Genomic DNA, 16,597 nt, shown 5'->3' on the forward strand with positions numbered 1-16,597 from the left:
GACAGTGGTACGATTGAGTTACGACGAATCGTGGGGTTCGGTTGAAGTCTTGCGAATAGGGTCGCGACTTCACTACGATGTGTAAGAATCTACTGCGACTGTACTACGAACGATGCAGATCGGTCACGACTAAGCTAGGACCTCACCGAACGCACCCATGAATTCGGCGCCAATATCTACTAATATTGATTCTAACACGGCATGCGACTTGTTTTCTATAGACAAAGAAGGAAATAAAGTGTGGGTTATTCTGCAATAAATTATGGGCGGAGCTTAATGTTTCGAAAATAGTTCCGAATAAATAAAGAAAATATTGCAGTAAAATGCACGTGCTTAAATCCCGCTCTTAAAGAAATGTAAAAAATGTAGCACGTATATAAATGTAATGAAACAACAAATTGTATATTTGGTGATAAGTGGCATGACCACGCCTGCTAAGAATTTGTTTGTTAAGTAACGTAATTAAGAAAACATTTATAGCATGTCAGCTTTTCAGACGAATTAACACATGTGACGTCATTTAGTTTCTATGAGTGTTGTTCTCAATGAAAGTGACGTACTTTGCAAAATATTTATAAATGAAAACGACGTCAAATGTTTGTACAATTCAATGGCGTCACTAAATAGTGAACTTTGTACTAAGAAGGGCGGGGTATTGAAAAATATAGTTCACGTCCAAAAGCTTGAAGCAAATCAATCAAAATCGTGTAAGAATAGAAATAATATTTTTCTATGATGGCTTGTTGTCGAATAACCCACAGTAAGGAGTATAGATTCGTGTTATCAAAGCACTCGTGCTCCGCATTCGTGATTTAATTCCTACGCATCTATACTCCTTACTGTGGGTTATTCTACAACAAAACATGATGGAAAAATATTATTTCTCTATCATTCTTTACAAAATCGTAACTGTTTTTAACTTAATCGCGAGAATCTTAGCGGGATCGCAGCTCAATCGGGGTGAACTCTTGAGAGTCTTGACAAAGTCGTAAATGATTCGTAGACAGATCACGTGATCTAGGATTCCCCGATTGAGTCACGAATTACCTAAGATTCCATTACGACGCCCAAGAACGCACTACGACACTGTTACGAGTCAACTGCGATTAAATTCAGTCTTGGAGGTCTTGGTCAAATTTTAAACACGTTTAAAAACTGGCCGCGATTTTTTGGGAGCTCACGACTCGCCCGCGACAAGCTACGAATGAGTTAGGACCTTCGCCGATTGAGTTACGAATGTCCCCGACCTCAAAATATTGGAAATCGGGACAAATCGTGGGGAATCGGGTCGTAGTGGAATACCCCTATAATAAGAGCCACATTAAATGTTTTCTGGAATAAATAACCACAACAATATCATAAATAAGTCATTTTGCTGACAATTAAAACCCTTACTTGATATGGTGTGCTTGCAGAATGATTATATTAATCCAAGTCTGAAACACGTCGACTATTCAAGAAAATGTGTATGTTTTGGCATTTGATAACGCCGAGATATTCCGAATTTTATCATTTTGAAAATATGTTATAATTGTATCAACTTATTTCACCCAAAGAAAAGCTGCAACAATTTACGAAGTTAATATATTGTGGTTGTGATACTTTGCAAGTGTTAATTGTGGATATCGGTTTCATATAAAGTTGCAATGTACGTGCAATCATGTCTAGTCGAAATACATTATAGAACTTGAACACGATCAAAGTTGATGCTTTACTTCATAACAATGGTTTGCGCTTCTATTAACGCATTTGTAATCACAAACCGCAGACATTTGCTAGTAATCGATCTCTTGACTGACGCTTGCGTCTATACCCTCTTATTGTAGATGGGTAATTAACACTCCATTTGCGAGGGACTCATCAGAAAATTGCTAGCGAGATGACAGATTGCCCATTTTTTCATGAAGCAAATTTTTTGAGGTTGACTTACAGGTTCTAAATTAAAATGAGATGAATATTTCATGACATACGACGCCCATAAGACATTTTGTAAGATAATGACAACTGGTGTAATATAAGAATTGATCTTAGAGCAATTTTAATTGATCCAGTGGTGCGACCTATCCGTCTAAGTCATGAAAATTGAACTTGTTTGGCACCTGACATTCGCATAAGAAAGATAAAATGTTAGGTGAAGTTTTGGACCAATGACATGAGATTTACTAAATAGGTTGTCGCACTAATTAATATAAAACCAATGAAATATCACGATAACCCGTCACACAGACACGACAAAATAGTATAACAGTCAAAGATTATTGAGATCGTGGTTTAAAATTGACATGTCGACTTTGATTAATTGGTTCGCTGGTCGTAACAATACAAATGTTTTGTCTACTGACAATTAGAACATTTATATTATTTATAGTACTCTTGGCACCTTATTTATCTTAAGTACTCTAAGTTTTCAGACACTTAAAAATGTCAAAAAATTTAAATACAACAAATATTTTAAAAATGAATGTTTCCGAAAACTTAGAGACAAAAAAAGAGTTGTTAAACAAATTAGAGAAACACTAAAAACGTTGCATAGACGATCGAATACACTAGCACGTGCTTGTAAATTACCAGGACGTACAGTAAAATGAGTTATATATATTTTCCACTTTAAGCTGTTGGTTGAAACCATTGTCGTTTACCGCTATACATAATTATAACCCCAAAAATATATATAAAGTTATATATATCCTTACTGAAATTCACGGGTAAAACGGTTTGTCTGTGAACTTTTTAGCAAAGAAATATTGTGATATTTTGCATGAGATAATGATCCCAAATCGGTTCAGACGAATAACATATGTATTCTTACACGTGATCAGACAAATAAAAGGGTATGTTTTAATGAACAGTCATTGGCCTGAAACTTTGACCAGTCTTTTTAAAAATATAGCTGTTATTTGGTTCTAAGAAAATTCAAGTATAAGTCGCACAACAACGTCATTTCGTCATATTCATATTTCATTGAAAAAACTATAGCACGTATTCCTCAGTGAAATTAACAAAGAAAACACATTTGCACACAGTGTGATTACTTTATATATGTGCATGCAAATGTCATTATTTAAGCACATTTAATAATCATAAAGGAAGATTAGTCGAGCTCGATTTCTCGAGAGGCTCTGTGTATTCATTATACGGCTAGATTAAGGAAAAATAATACGAAGGCCAAACCTGTTTTCCGTTCATTTCTTTATATTTAACATTAATTATGTCCCACTTTTAAAATGGTGTTCAATGAAATCTTCCGAATCGATTTGCGAGTTTTCTTGATATGTATGCTTGTAGTACCCCGGTAGTTTATTTGGCGAGTATGATCGATTAAAGCAAAAATGATCGAAAACTAAAAAGCACATGGCAACGACAGGTTGGGATAGTCCATATCCGAAATAGGTAAATGGTATTAAGATAATCGTACAATGTGTAACAATATTTATAAAGAACTTTGGCAATTCATTCAATGGAGGTTCATAGCTGTACACAGGCTTTCGAGTTCATCAACAAATTGTTCAAAATGAAGAATTATGTGATTATACGCAAAATCAAAGTGCGACTAAATCGAATATTAAGGAGCCTTTCTAAAAATTATTTGTGTTATCGACCATTACGTAGCTTGAAATGACTTTAATAAAGTAAAAGCTAAAACTTTAAATAGTTATGTATTTCCATTTGATTGCGTTCAGCCGAAGATAATGGAGTGAATTCACAGCATTCTTTTAATTTTTGTTTTTAATGGCCAATCCTTATGTGTATCCATTATATCATACATTAATATTAGACAATTAGTTACAAATTATTTCCCTTGATAACGGGATTGTCTGTATAATTGGGTTCATGGAAAGTTCAAACGTTCCTCGCTGCGGTAACATCCGCTATAGCAATTGAAGTCAAAAGTATATATTTTCCAGATAAAAACATTACTAGGATTGAATGAGCTTGAGTTTCTAGTAAAGTCAATGTTAATATAATTACAAACAGATTCCTAAAAGCGTTGCATCTGTCAAAGTTTCAAACATGCGAGCATTTATGACAAGGCATTATTTTTCATTTCGGTTTTTAATTCTAAACAAATGTACTAAAATAAAATTCATTTGCACAAACAAGTAGTTTCAGAGTATTGAAGTAACATCACGCAATTTAATAAACTCATAGTAAACTGACATATCACTTTATTTCATGACGCATACAGGAAATAGGAGATTGGGTTTGGTATAAAATCTATCATTTACCATCAGCCTTTCTATGGAACGGGAAAATCACCAACGAATAAGTGTAATAAAACCAAATGTAATTATTTGGAGATGCGACATTCAATTCGAACGTCCTTCTCACTATTGAAGTCTCTCGATATATGTGGCAAATGCCTTTATACGATACACACTAATTGAAATGTCATAACGCTATACGCATGATGCCATATTATTTAGAAGTGACACTTTAAGCGTGTTTCCTTTTATTTCCATTGTTAACTTGCACCGCGCTTTCTTCTCAAATGTCCAAAATGGCACACCAATAACCAAATGCATTTCTGTGCGATATCCAATGAGATGGCACATAAATCACTTGGCATTATACAATGCGCTAAAGTTGTAATAAAATGGCAACAATATCTTGGTAGAAGACATAACTTGATCGTTTTTACGACTTTTCGTAAGTGGCGATGTCATTGAAAATCTCAAAATAAACTCAAATGTGATCGAACATTATTTGAATGTGTGTTAAACGAACGTATGGTAGGCCAGTCATGTTGTTTTCTGATTAACAATTGTTATTGACGATGCTGCTTCAGCGATGCAGCTCGTCTAAGTTATCATACCATAAAAAATTTCTTCACAATGGCGACCTATGTAAAAGACCGAGCCAGTCCGATTGAGTTTGCTAAATGTTCTCATCTTCTTTATCATTGATAAAGGTAAAGGCAGCTTGGTTCCCGTACTCTTTCAAAAAAAATTCGATCCCAATTTTTTTCGTAACCATTTTTTTTCGTACCCAATTTTTTCCGTACCGAAATTTTGTTCATACCCAATTTTGTTCGTACCCAATTTTTTTTCGTGCCCAAAATTGTTTAGTTCCCAAATATTTTTTAGTACTCCATTTTTTTGGCATTATTGTTTTGTACCCAAAATTATCGTACCCAATTTATTTTTCGTACCCAAAATTTTCGCACACAATTGTGGTGATGTAGATAAACTTAAATTGATGCTTTTATATCCATCCTCTTCAAAAGCATCGTCACACCAGTACTGTCAGTACTTTGATTTTATGAATGCCATGGCAATATACCAAATTAAATTCGTAAATGATACTGATTTTTATGATATGCAGATGCTACTTGCTTTAAGCTAGATGGTATTTTTTGATTGCCGACGGCAAAGTGTTAAAGGGAAATCACGAGGCAACCTTTATGATAATTCCTGGATTTACCAATGTGCGGTTTCATCCACCAATAATAATTGCACTGAAATAATACCGATTGATACGGTATGTAAGTTTGAAAGGACGTCAACTGTCCCAGCTTTTTTACCACATGGTACGTGGGCTTTTGAACATGTCGACTATTCCATAATAAGTCTAACAACACTTGCGCTACTGTGCGACAGCGGCACAATTATGGCGATTCTTGTAATCTCCTGGTGTTGATTTTGTTTCATGTGATATCACACTTTTTGTTTTGTTAAATGATTTTAACAATTCACGCAACTTTGGTAAAGTGCCGTGACTGAGTGTCGAATCGAATATCCATAGACTATCGTGGACAATAAATTTTGCGACTGTACGTGGCTATCCTAGCACCACATTGACCTTTCTTATCAGTTTTAGCATTATAGATAGGCTCTTATACTCCTTACGAGGTGATTTGTTGATTTCCAATTTCATCCAGTGTGGGATACGCAATTAGATAAATTATAATAAACATATAATTTCTAAGCGGTGGGCAGATAAATAACAGAAATTCAATACAATAACAAAGGCAGCGTATTGATGGTGAATTAATTAATAGAAGACATTGCAAAGGACAAATAACTTTTAATGGCATTTGAAAGAACTCCAGTAGTTTCTGTCGTGTTTACTTTCAATAGATCAGTTTCGTTAGTTTGATCTCTGAATGACCTTTGACTTTGACTATTGGCTGAATCTTGTTTCGCATCCGATAGGAAATTTGTTCAATAGATATGTTTTTTCTCTATACTGGCATTCATAAAGCGCAATACGAAATACATTGGAGATTTCCTTAGAATAAATAGTCACGATGCCATGTCAAACAAGTTCGAAAAAATTTGAGAACGATAAATGGGAGTTCTATTGCGATATATCGCAAGATACATGTCACGAATTTCCTTCGCGAATCACGGCGATTTTACTGGTACCTGTTCGTACACATTTTAGAGCTGTACTGATAATGTGTTGTTCTTTTTAAAGCGCGATATGTTATGATATTAAAACATATATTATATAGTATAGGACTAGCGAATTTTTTATAACTCGCAAGCGAGTGCTCAGTATATTGCAGGAAAATCGGTCGGGGTTTTTAGCATATCGCGACCATTGCCGTTTTAACGTGGTACGTACAACACTGCAGAGTGTACTGTCAATACATAAATGTAAATAATCAAATTATTACACATATTTCAGCTTTTCGAGTATATGGAGGTAATACATGTATTCATACTTTGAAATAGTGTATACTTCCCTATAATAAATACACAGATAGCGTAGAAAGACTAATGGCTAGAAAAGCAAACACCAGAAGCTGTGGAAACGAAGACTAACAACAAATAAGGAACGATACAATGACGGAATAAAAGAAGAGACCGATATCTCCGCAAGCCTCTAAAGAAGAAATGGCATTATAAAAAATTGTCATACATTATTAAAATAATGTATTAGTTATATTCAAACAAGCTAATTAATAATACTGATTAGGGGCCTCCATAAAGTACGTAACGCTATTTTTGACCATTTAACCCCCTTCCTCTCCCTGTCAAGCTGTCACATATCTCCCCCTCCCTAAAGTACGTCACACTTTTGAACATTTTTTTTTAATTAACACCTTATTAAAATTTAATCTAAAACACACTTTACTATAACTATATTAAAAGAACAATCACATAATTAAAATGACTTTAATAGTAGAACGGTAGTATACTTAGTGTTAGCATGATGTAGTTTTCATTTAATATACAATGACGAAAGAAAGTGGGTATGCATTAGATAATACAATGGCTTGGTATAATATAGTTTAAAGGAAACGTTATTTAAGTGTTTTAACAATTCATTTGAATAAAAATTAAATTCCTATTATGTGTAAAAATGACTTTCCGAATTTCTTGCTCAGTGCCATAACTATGCATCGAACAACCTATAAATAATAATACTTCTGTCATGACGAAAGCAAGACTATACATAAAACAAGGCTTCGTAACAGCATACTATCGCTTCAAACGAGAAGAATCGTGAACAGCACATTAAGATGATACGCATTTCATTATTGTTTTTTTTTTACATTAAACTTATTCAATTGTTCACACAAGTTTTGAAAATTATTTTTAAGTTCAACTTAAAATATATTAAAATAAATAAGAAGTAAAAAAATGACGTCAAACACGACCTGACTCCCGCCCTTCCCCGTGTAACAAACTGGAAGGCCCTTAAGAAATATGTTGAAAATGTATGTTCGTTTATTGATAATCTACAGATAGTTTTTTCCAAACGGCTGAAATCGGTAAAGATATCCTTTAACAAAAATGAGTAATTGCCTTTACATGAAAAGCAAAACATTTATTATCAACTCAAAACTGGTGTCAACGTATATGAAAATGAATGCAAAGCATTGGGGATAAAAATTAAACGTATGGACAGCATGCCCCCCCCCCCCCCCCCCACACACACACATAGTTGGTGTTATCAAGATTGTAACGTAATGGGCAATAAGGTTTGCCCCAATCAAGCTCTCGGCATCTACACGATTTAAGTAACAAGACCTGATCTTGAGATATGGCGAAAGGTAGGCATACAAGTTATAATATTATAAATGAGTAAAAAACATGTCTGTTTCACCACATAGTAAAATTAGTTGATTTTAATTTATAAAGTTTATGGAGTCACGGTATAAATAAATAAAGAATGTCATTAAACAATTTGCTTAAGGCGAACAGAGAAGCGAATTTATGTATAGGAGTCACTGGTTGCGTGAAATTAAATGCCGTAATGCCATGCTTCCATGTACTTGTTTTAAGAAAGTTTAAAGATATAGGTGGACATAATTTGAATGATTGAATAATGCGTTCTAGTAAGTCGTCATGACTATAATTAAATATTAAATACGGTGATAATTATGCATCCATTCCATAATTATAAATAACTGATGCTTTAACACTACATTTCAACACAACGATTGCCAATGATCGACATTTTAATATATTGCTTACGAAAGATCGACGTTCCAACACGACGCTTTCCACAACAACTGAAGACGGTACTTGGTAAACAAAAGCAAAGGGACGTCATTGTGGTTTTCTCTCAAAGTGAAACATATGGTCCTAACTGCTAGAAGAAAAACTGACGTGATGACGATATATCTAACAGCAACAATACAAACAACAACACAAATAAATTAACCACCCTCGCTATGGGCCTCAGTATTCTGATCGGCTTAACAATATAAGCCTCAATACGCCGATTAGAAACGCCGACCACGTAAGAATTAACCTGGACAAAAAACGACCAGCCGAACTTTTTGACAACAACAACAACGTCGCATTCGTCGTGAACAACAACCTTCGATGGGCCACGAGCAACGCCTGGCGTCAAAGCCAACCAATAACTTCGACTTTACGACCGGACATTCGATCAACGTCATTGAACCATTGATGTTGCTCCAGTTCAGTTCGATTTACACACAAGTTGTTTATATATAATATATCACTACAACCAATTAATCATTTACACAATGCACAATTGTAGAATTTATTATATCGCTCATGCATCCTATTATGTCAGCTCTAATTATTAGATTTGACATTAAACACTATCCATGATTAAAGAAAGGTTTAAATATAAATATAAATGAGCGAAATTATTGTGAACGCCCGCAAGTCACTTTGAAGCAGGTGGCTACATGTCATTGCCTATATAATGGAGGGAAAAGTATACAAAACAATATGTAACATAAACACATATTTTGGAAATATAACAAAAGTTAATAAAGAACTTGAAGCACTTGCATATTGATCACGATGTGTTTTTTTCTTATCTGCATCCAGTTGTCAGTTTCTTATGCATGTACGTACTGTTAAATACTTTCATATGAATTCCAGTACACAAGCACAAAGTATTGTGTGTTTTAATATGTAAGAAGCTGCAATTCAAACTTTATCCCATTTTCACCGCGACATTGACGGTATAACACGTTGTGGAATATACTTGCTTGTATTCAACACTGTGGAATATACCTGTCGCGTGCACGGACTACTTTTTAAATGACGTCATGCGATATGCGCTAAAATTAGGTCGATATTGTTTGGTTCATTGATCGAATTTTAAGGTCACCCATTAAAAGAAAATGTGCATATTTTGCAGAAAAAAATATATATGACATATTCACCAAAAGAAATGTTGAAATAAAATATAAAATTACACGATTTTTGTTTTGTTATTTTTTTATTTATATTTACTTTACCACTGAATCATTTTTCATAAGAAACAAAGTCGACAAAACTTGAGCTTCAAAATTATACGACATTATTTAGTGTAATGTGCATTGTTTATAACCAAAGCATATACTTTTGACATTTAACTTAAATATTAAGAATGTACAACAAGCCATACACATATCGCACAGTTCATAAATAATCTGCTATGTTTGCTTTCCTATTTAATTCACGTTAGGCATAGAACTGTGTAAAGTATAAGATGGTAAAAATAGCACCACACTGGAATTGGGAACGTCCCATTTTTTACACGGGTATTTTCTACTCATTTATCTGTTGTGTACTGGAATGTTTTCCATTCTTTGTGTATTTATATATTAAATTATTTTCTCGTACAATAAGTGTATTTACCATAGATAAATAAAACATTGTGCAAGTTTAAACATAATTATGTTTGTATGCAGAAATCTGCAAATGCAACCGAGTTTACCAACGGCTATTATTAGATAAACTGCTCCGGTTCATTTGAACAGCAGAAATGTAGAGTAAATGACGTAGCGTGTGACGAAGAAGAAAGTTTATCGCGTTCATAAACTCATTTGAATAAAGTGATAGAATGGCATAAGGGTCTTTATTTAACTATGCTAAAATAATTATTAATGACCCTAGATGCAAAATCGTCAATTATTGAGTTAAATGGATTATTAGATGGATTTTAAAGGATAACTAAAGGTAAGATACTAGTTCTTACAAGACTTACGTGTTTTGATTTTTGTTTGTACTTTTGTCGTTCCCTGTTCTCGGGGAAATGATTTTAACATAGGCGCCATTGATGCATCGGATCACACACGGCATACCCATAACATTATATAAAAAACACGTTCTGCGCGTCCTTAAATTCATCGTCCGAAGTCTGAAAACGTATTGCCCTGTATATTTTGTCAAATAAAGTGTCAGTCGCTGCAATTGTCTGTTTACTCGTCAAAATTGTCAAGGTCTTCGATAGCTAAAGAAACTTCAGCGTACAGTTTATTTAGTATTGACAGACCTGTACAAAGTCGCGCCAGTCAAAAATCATAAAAAGCGACATTTAAAGTTATGGTAGCCAGAACTAGGTCGTCGATGGTGTACATGTATGTTGACATCGACAGCATTTTGTCAGGAGCAATCGCCGCCATATTGGATTTTGATCATTTTCTTTCGAAAATAAAATAAATTATAGTAAAGTAAAATCTTCTTTTCGCGGTCGTAATGTGTTAAAATTCGCATACTGCGTAAAATAGAATATAGGCATATGGTGATATTTTTACTTGTTTTACAGTTTGTGTGTGAATTTTTTAAAGACTGTTTTGCGTACCAGAACAAATACATGTATATCACTACGCATGGTTACATTTGTTAGATTTTAAGCGCTTTTATGACTGAATTAAAATTATTGTTAAGGTTATTAGATCTATTTATGTTAAATGTCACGTTGAAAAAATCAAATGGGATAAATAGAATACTAGGATTAGCGTTGAATACAGAGAAGTTTATGTTGCTCGGCTCGAACACCGAAAGCGCTCGCCAAGGCTCGCGCTTCCGGCGTTCTAAGCCTCGCAACATAAACTTCTCTGTATTCAACGCTAACCTAGTATTCTCTATGTCTTTTTGATATATCGCGTGAAATATTTTTTGATATGTTAATGATCTACGCGTACTAAACCTATACATGTATTTGCAAACAATGAATATTCATAACGTTGTTTATCTAGATGTTTACCCACAGAAAGAACGTTATGTATTTTGCTCCTTTGCTGTAAACCGGAAAACCTTGCCCATACATCATTGTCAGATTGTCACAAATGTTTAAAGTTATTTCAAAGTGCCATGAATGTTGGAATTGATTTGTATATAAGTTAAACAGAGATATTTGCACAATGCTCATGTAAAAATCATGGATCATCATCAATGCAACACATTGTATTTGACTTTGAAAAGATCAATAAATAACCTTTGAAAATGTATTATTATTCGTGAGATATACAATCTAGGAGCAATAAAAGGCACGCTAAAACGCACACTTTACCCAGCAACGACCACTTTAAGGCAGTGCCTATTGACTTCATTAAATTCACACAAATAAACAAAATAAAGTCCAATTGTAGGGAAATCGCTTTGAAACGGTCCATGTAAGAAAAAATATTCTTTGCATTAATCGGTATTAAAGAATGCATAAACTCAGATAATCTTAAATTACGCAAATACTTCATCACAAAAGACACACGTTTTTATATGCAAAACGTTTTTTTTACCATTTTAATTCAAATTTAACAGCAACAAAATAATGTCAACAAGAATTTCCGATGGTTACAGAGAAACGCGATTCACTTATTCATAGGAATGAGGTATGAAGAAACAAAACATTCAAATAATCAAATTCTGTCAATATTGCAGAACCAATAATCATCAGCATCATATTGTACTCATTTCAGAAAAAAATACTAATCTATAAAAGAAGCCGTAAACTACAGGTTGGAATTCAAAATGATAATAGTCATTCCAATATGTGCACATGCCGCGGTGGCGTTGTAATTGTGTCAGCAAACGATGGCGAAGTACAGGTGAGATCTAATCTTCAGGCGTCTTTCCTTAACATCACCAAAAACTAAGTTTTCAGAAGAAACAAATTCCAAAGTTACCTTACACAGAAAAGCAACAGGTCTGCAATTATCTGTTAGAAGATCGCTGTTCTACAAATCTGATGATCTTGTGGCTAGATTCCTGAAGCGTTCACATAACTTGCGTACTGGATTGTCTGGAAATTAGTAATACGGCAATGCTTAACTATAATTCAAGAAGGGTAATTGTCAATTAAAAGCTTTGAGCACATAAAACTGGTAAACCAGTATAAGTGTTAGTAAGTGAACGGTCTGTCGTGATATGAGTGAATACTTTTAAAACCACCAATAATAGCTTGAAATAGCTTGAACGAACCCACCCCCTTCCATATTCCAATCTGCTAGCAGGCCGTAGCTTATTCTGATTTTTTAGTTAGATATCGGGTGTGTGTGAATCATACATTTAATGCGTAAAAAGCTTCAAAAACATTACTTATGCAATAAATATGAAATAATGGCTTCAAGAGCTATGTTTCTTTTGCACTACACCTCCAATAAACTTTCAGGATAATTCCTCTGATAGTTTTCAACTTAGGTACTGGACAAGCAGCCCGAAGAGCGCATAATTTCTGTTTACATCCCTCTTTCATTTTTCATCTGCTAAATATAACTTATAACACGATTTTTATGTTGTCTATAAACAACTTTTATAGTTATAATAAGTAGCTTGTCCACAGATTTTCGTACTTTAGAACAGGGTGAATGATAAAATACAAACAATGGCCTGGGAATCGAACCCGGGACCTCTAGAAGAAATGGCGAACGCTTCCATTATAAAATGCAAGCGTTTGAATCAGATTGGCAGTTTAAACGCTATTTTGGTAATACACGTCTTTTGTTAAATGTTCGATGAAGAAAGTTATACATATTTGTTTGTTTTCCAATTTTGATTTACGACAATTTATCAACAAAAATATATTTTTAACATTTTCTTAGACAGTAGTGTTATTTTGCTCAATTACATATAATGCATATATTTCGTGTGTTTTTGTCTTTGCCAATTTTAAAAATTGTCTTTGTTTTGTAAACTGAAAACAAGTCCTCTATGGCAGTTCTAATCCGCCATACAAAGGCGTGTGTGGGCAAAACAATACTGATCAATATAGATCTATGACGAGCCAACCGATACACCCAGAACATCAAGCTTTTATTATATAGACAACAGCATAACAAGGCACTGCAATGACGGACATGCATTACGGACTTGTTCAAATTATCCCTATTTAACATAAAGTAATTTTATTTATGCAAGATCGTTAGCACTGTAAGGTTAAGTAAGTATATGGTACCAGAGCAACTCTTTTATAACGTACTGTAGGTGTTAAATATAGGGAGATAAATCATCATAGTTCAATAAGCAACGCTGTCGATGTTAGTTCCCTTATATTTTATTTAACGACATCATTCTCGCTTGCGGTTTGTCTATGTCAAATATGTTTATATACATTAATAAATAACAGTTGAAACACTTTCCAAAGTTCTAGTCAGTATTGTTAGTTTAGAATGAACATGTTTGTTACCAACAATAGAGGCTGATACCCTCTAGTGATGCTCCATGAGCGCTTTTAACACTTCATTACGTGCTATAATAGAGTAATAAGTGATCATGTCAGTCATTTTTCCTAATGGGTTCGTGATATTTATATTGAACGATTTAGAGACAACACTCACTAGCAGACACGATTCAAGTCGTATGTTTATAAATTATATTAAATATAAAATTCTGAGAAACTGCAAGTATGCGTAGGCTGTAAAATTAAAGAAAAAATACATAGTATATTAACTTGCATTGTTACTGGACAAGTGAACTTAAAAGTTTAATTCAAGCACTGCATGTGGACACGATATACAATATGGACAGAATAACCAATCATGCTTATGTTACACTGGCATGACGGCCTAGCAGCAGGGAGCTGTCTGTGCCTCAATAAGACTAAGGTTTTAATTAAAACCATGTTCAAATAAGTTAAAACTCAAAGATCTGAGCCAAATAAATGTACATTACAATACACTCCCACCATTTGTAAGATGTGAATAGTAGCTGGATTATTTCGAAGCATAAACTTAGATTTCACACGTGCCCATTCACATATATATTCAATGAAGACACACATTTCTTTGGATATTAAAGAGTAGAGGCTTGTCGGCAACACGTAAAGCTCGTTGTCGTAAATGCACGATGAGTGATTAAGTTGTAGTTAAGATAAGATGTTTTAATGCTTAAATTCGACCATACAACTTTGAGTCTAACACTTACCGTAAGGCTAGGGACATGAAATGACATGAATGTTGGAATACCGATCCAGGCAAGCTTTTTTATAGCCAAACTTAACCTTTGACCCTCGAGACAGGGAGAGAGATGTAACATGAGAAACTCTGTTTCCTCATGAAAGACATTTGAAATAAAGTATTGCACATTTTTTACAATTTTTTACAATCTTCATTTGATGAAGAAGATACTCTTCTGGTAAGATGTTTAGTGCGAAATTGACTTTTAAATGTGGCTTTAAACTTTGAGGCCGGATATGGTTGATTCACGAGACATGCGGTCGTTCAATTGTTAATTTAATTTAATTAAACTTGCATGGGGATTAAGTAATAATTCGGACAAGATGTTTTACGACCACACTTAAACAATTCATCTGTGGTAGGAAAATTGATGTTAAACGGGGGTATGCCGTCCCTTTATTTGTTTCGTTTGTGGTAATTTATTTTTAAAAGCATGATGAATACCAAAGGTATATTCAGTACAATCTGTTTATGACAATAATTAAACTATTTCCTCTTTGTCTACCCTTTGCCGTGTAAGATGTGATACGATACACGCACCTTTGCGTCGTAGATATTTGTATTTTGAAATGATGCAATGACATAGAAACGTCCGGACAATCTAAGACGCTCATATGTACGCACACACATGTGAAACCAATGTGACTGCTTTAATATGCTTTCCGAAAGTATACGAAAAACGACGTTTTCAATTTTACAGTTTTAATAATGCTACAGATATTATAGTATTGATCAATGCTGACAGTTTGAAGCTTACAAATATCAAATAAAAAATAAAAATGATTGAAATAAACTCAATCAAAATTGTGGGTATTTAGAATTCATACTACTTTTTGCAATTTTGATTTGTCATAAGAGGCATACTTACATGAGCGCGGGTTGCTTAATAAGATCTCAGTGCTTGATATTTTTAAGTATATTAGTAAATATTAAGTATCCAATATAATTTTCATATTTATATGTCTGTGCTCACTATATATATATCATATATAATTACAACTTCTGTCACATTCATATGAATGCTGCATTCTGATTGGATAATTCGTTCAAGTGGCCTTTTTTTCATTTTCCGATGAGCCCACTATGTATGCAAATTGAAACATGAATATTCATGGCGCTACTTTCTGGTCATAAACAAGTTGCCAAAATGACGTCATGTTTTGCGCGAAACTTAATGGCGTTGTTTTTTATTGGTCAATAGCGAATGACGTTATATGTTTTGCGCGAACTTCAACGATATACCCGTTTGACGGAGATGAAACCGAAACTGAAAATATATTTATACGCTGGATTAAAAAGGACTTTTATGACCCTTACCACGATAGAATTTCAGCTTTAATATCATGTTGTGTTGTAATTATAAGAATTGAATAGCACTTTCCTGCATTTCATCGGTGTATGAATGAACTGTCGGGAAAATACACCTAAATTATTCCTAAACGCCGTCGGCGTTTATGTAAATTATGCGTAATTTTCCCGACAGTTCATACACCGATGAAATGCAGAAAAATGCTATTCAATTCTTAAGTAATTAATATTGGAATGACACGCATGGCCAATCAAACAACTTAACGCAAAGTCGCGACAAAACCCCTTATGTTGATCTCTTGAATGAAAAATAATTTCAATTTTGACTTTCAAAAAATACTTCTAATCAGTTAAGTATGTGTTTCCCTTACTGTTTTAATTTTCAACAGGACGAAACGTTTCGAAATGACTTTCGTTATATTGCGTTTATTGTAATCGCAATTGTCTTACAATTAAAATAAAAAATAAGTATATCCTTGAAGTTTTACATTATCTTTATAAAAACACAGTCGGATGCTCTGTATCTGTTTTTTTTTACTTTTGTAATTAATTCAGCATTATTTAATTATACTTATGTGTTGTTTTCCACTCAGTTTGGTTTTGTTGTTTTCCTACATTTGTCCAACTAACTTTGTAAACAAATACGTAGAACGTCTCATGCCTTTAGCCGGCTTTAATGTAGTATTTGGAGAG

This window comes from Dreissena polymorpha, chromosome 11, assembly GCF_020536995.1.
Source record: "Dreissena polymorpha isolate Duluth1 chromosome 11, UMN_Dpol_1.0, whole genome shotgun sequence".
NCBI classification, from domain to species: Eukaryota; Metazoa; Mollusca; class Bivalvia; order Myida; family Dreissenidae; genus Dreissena; species Dreissena polymorpha.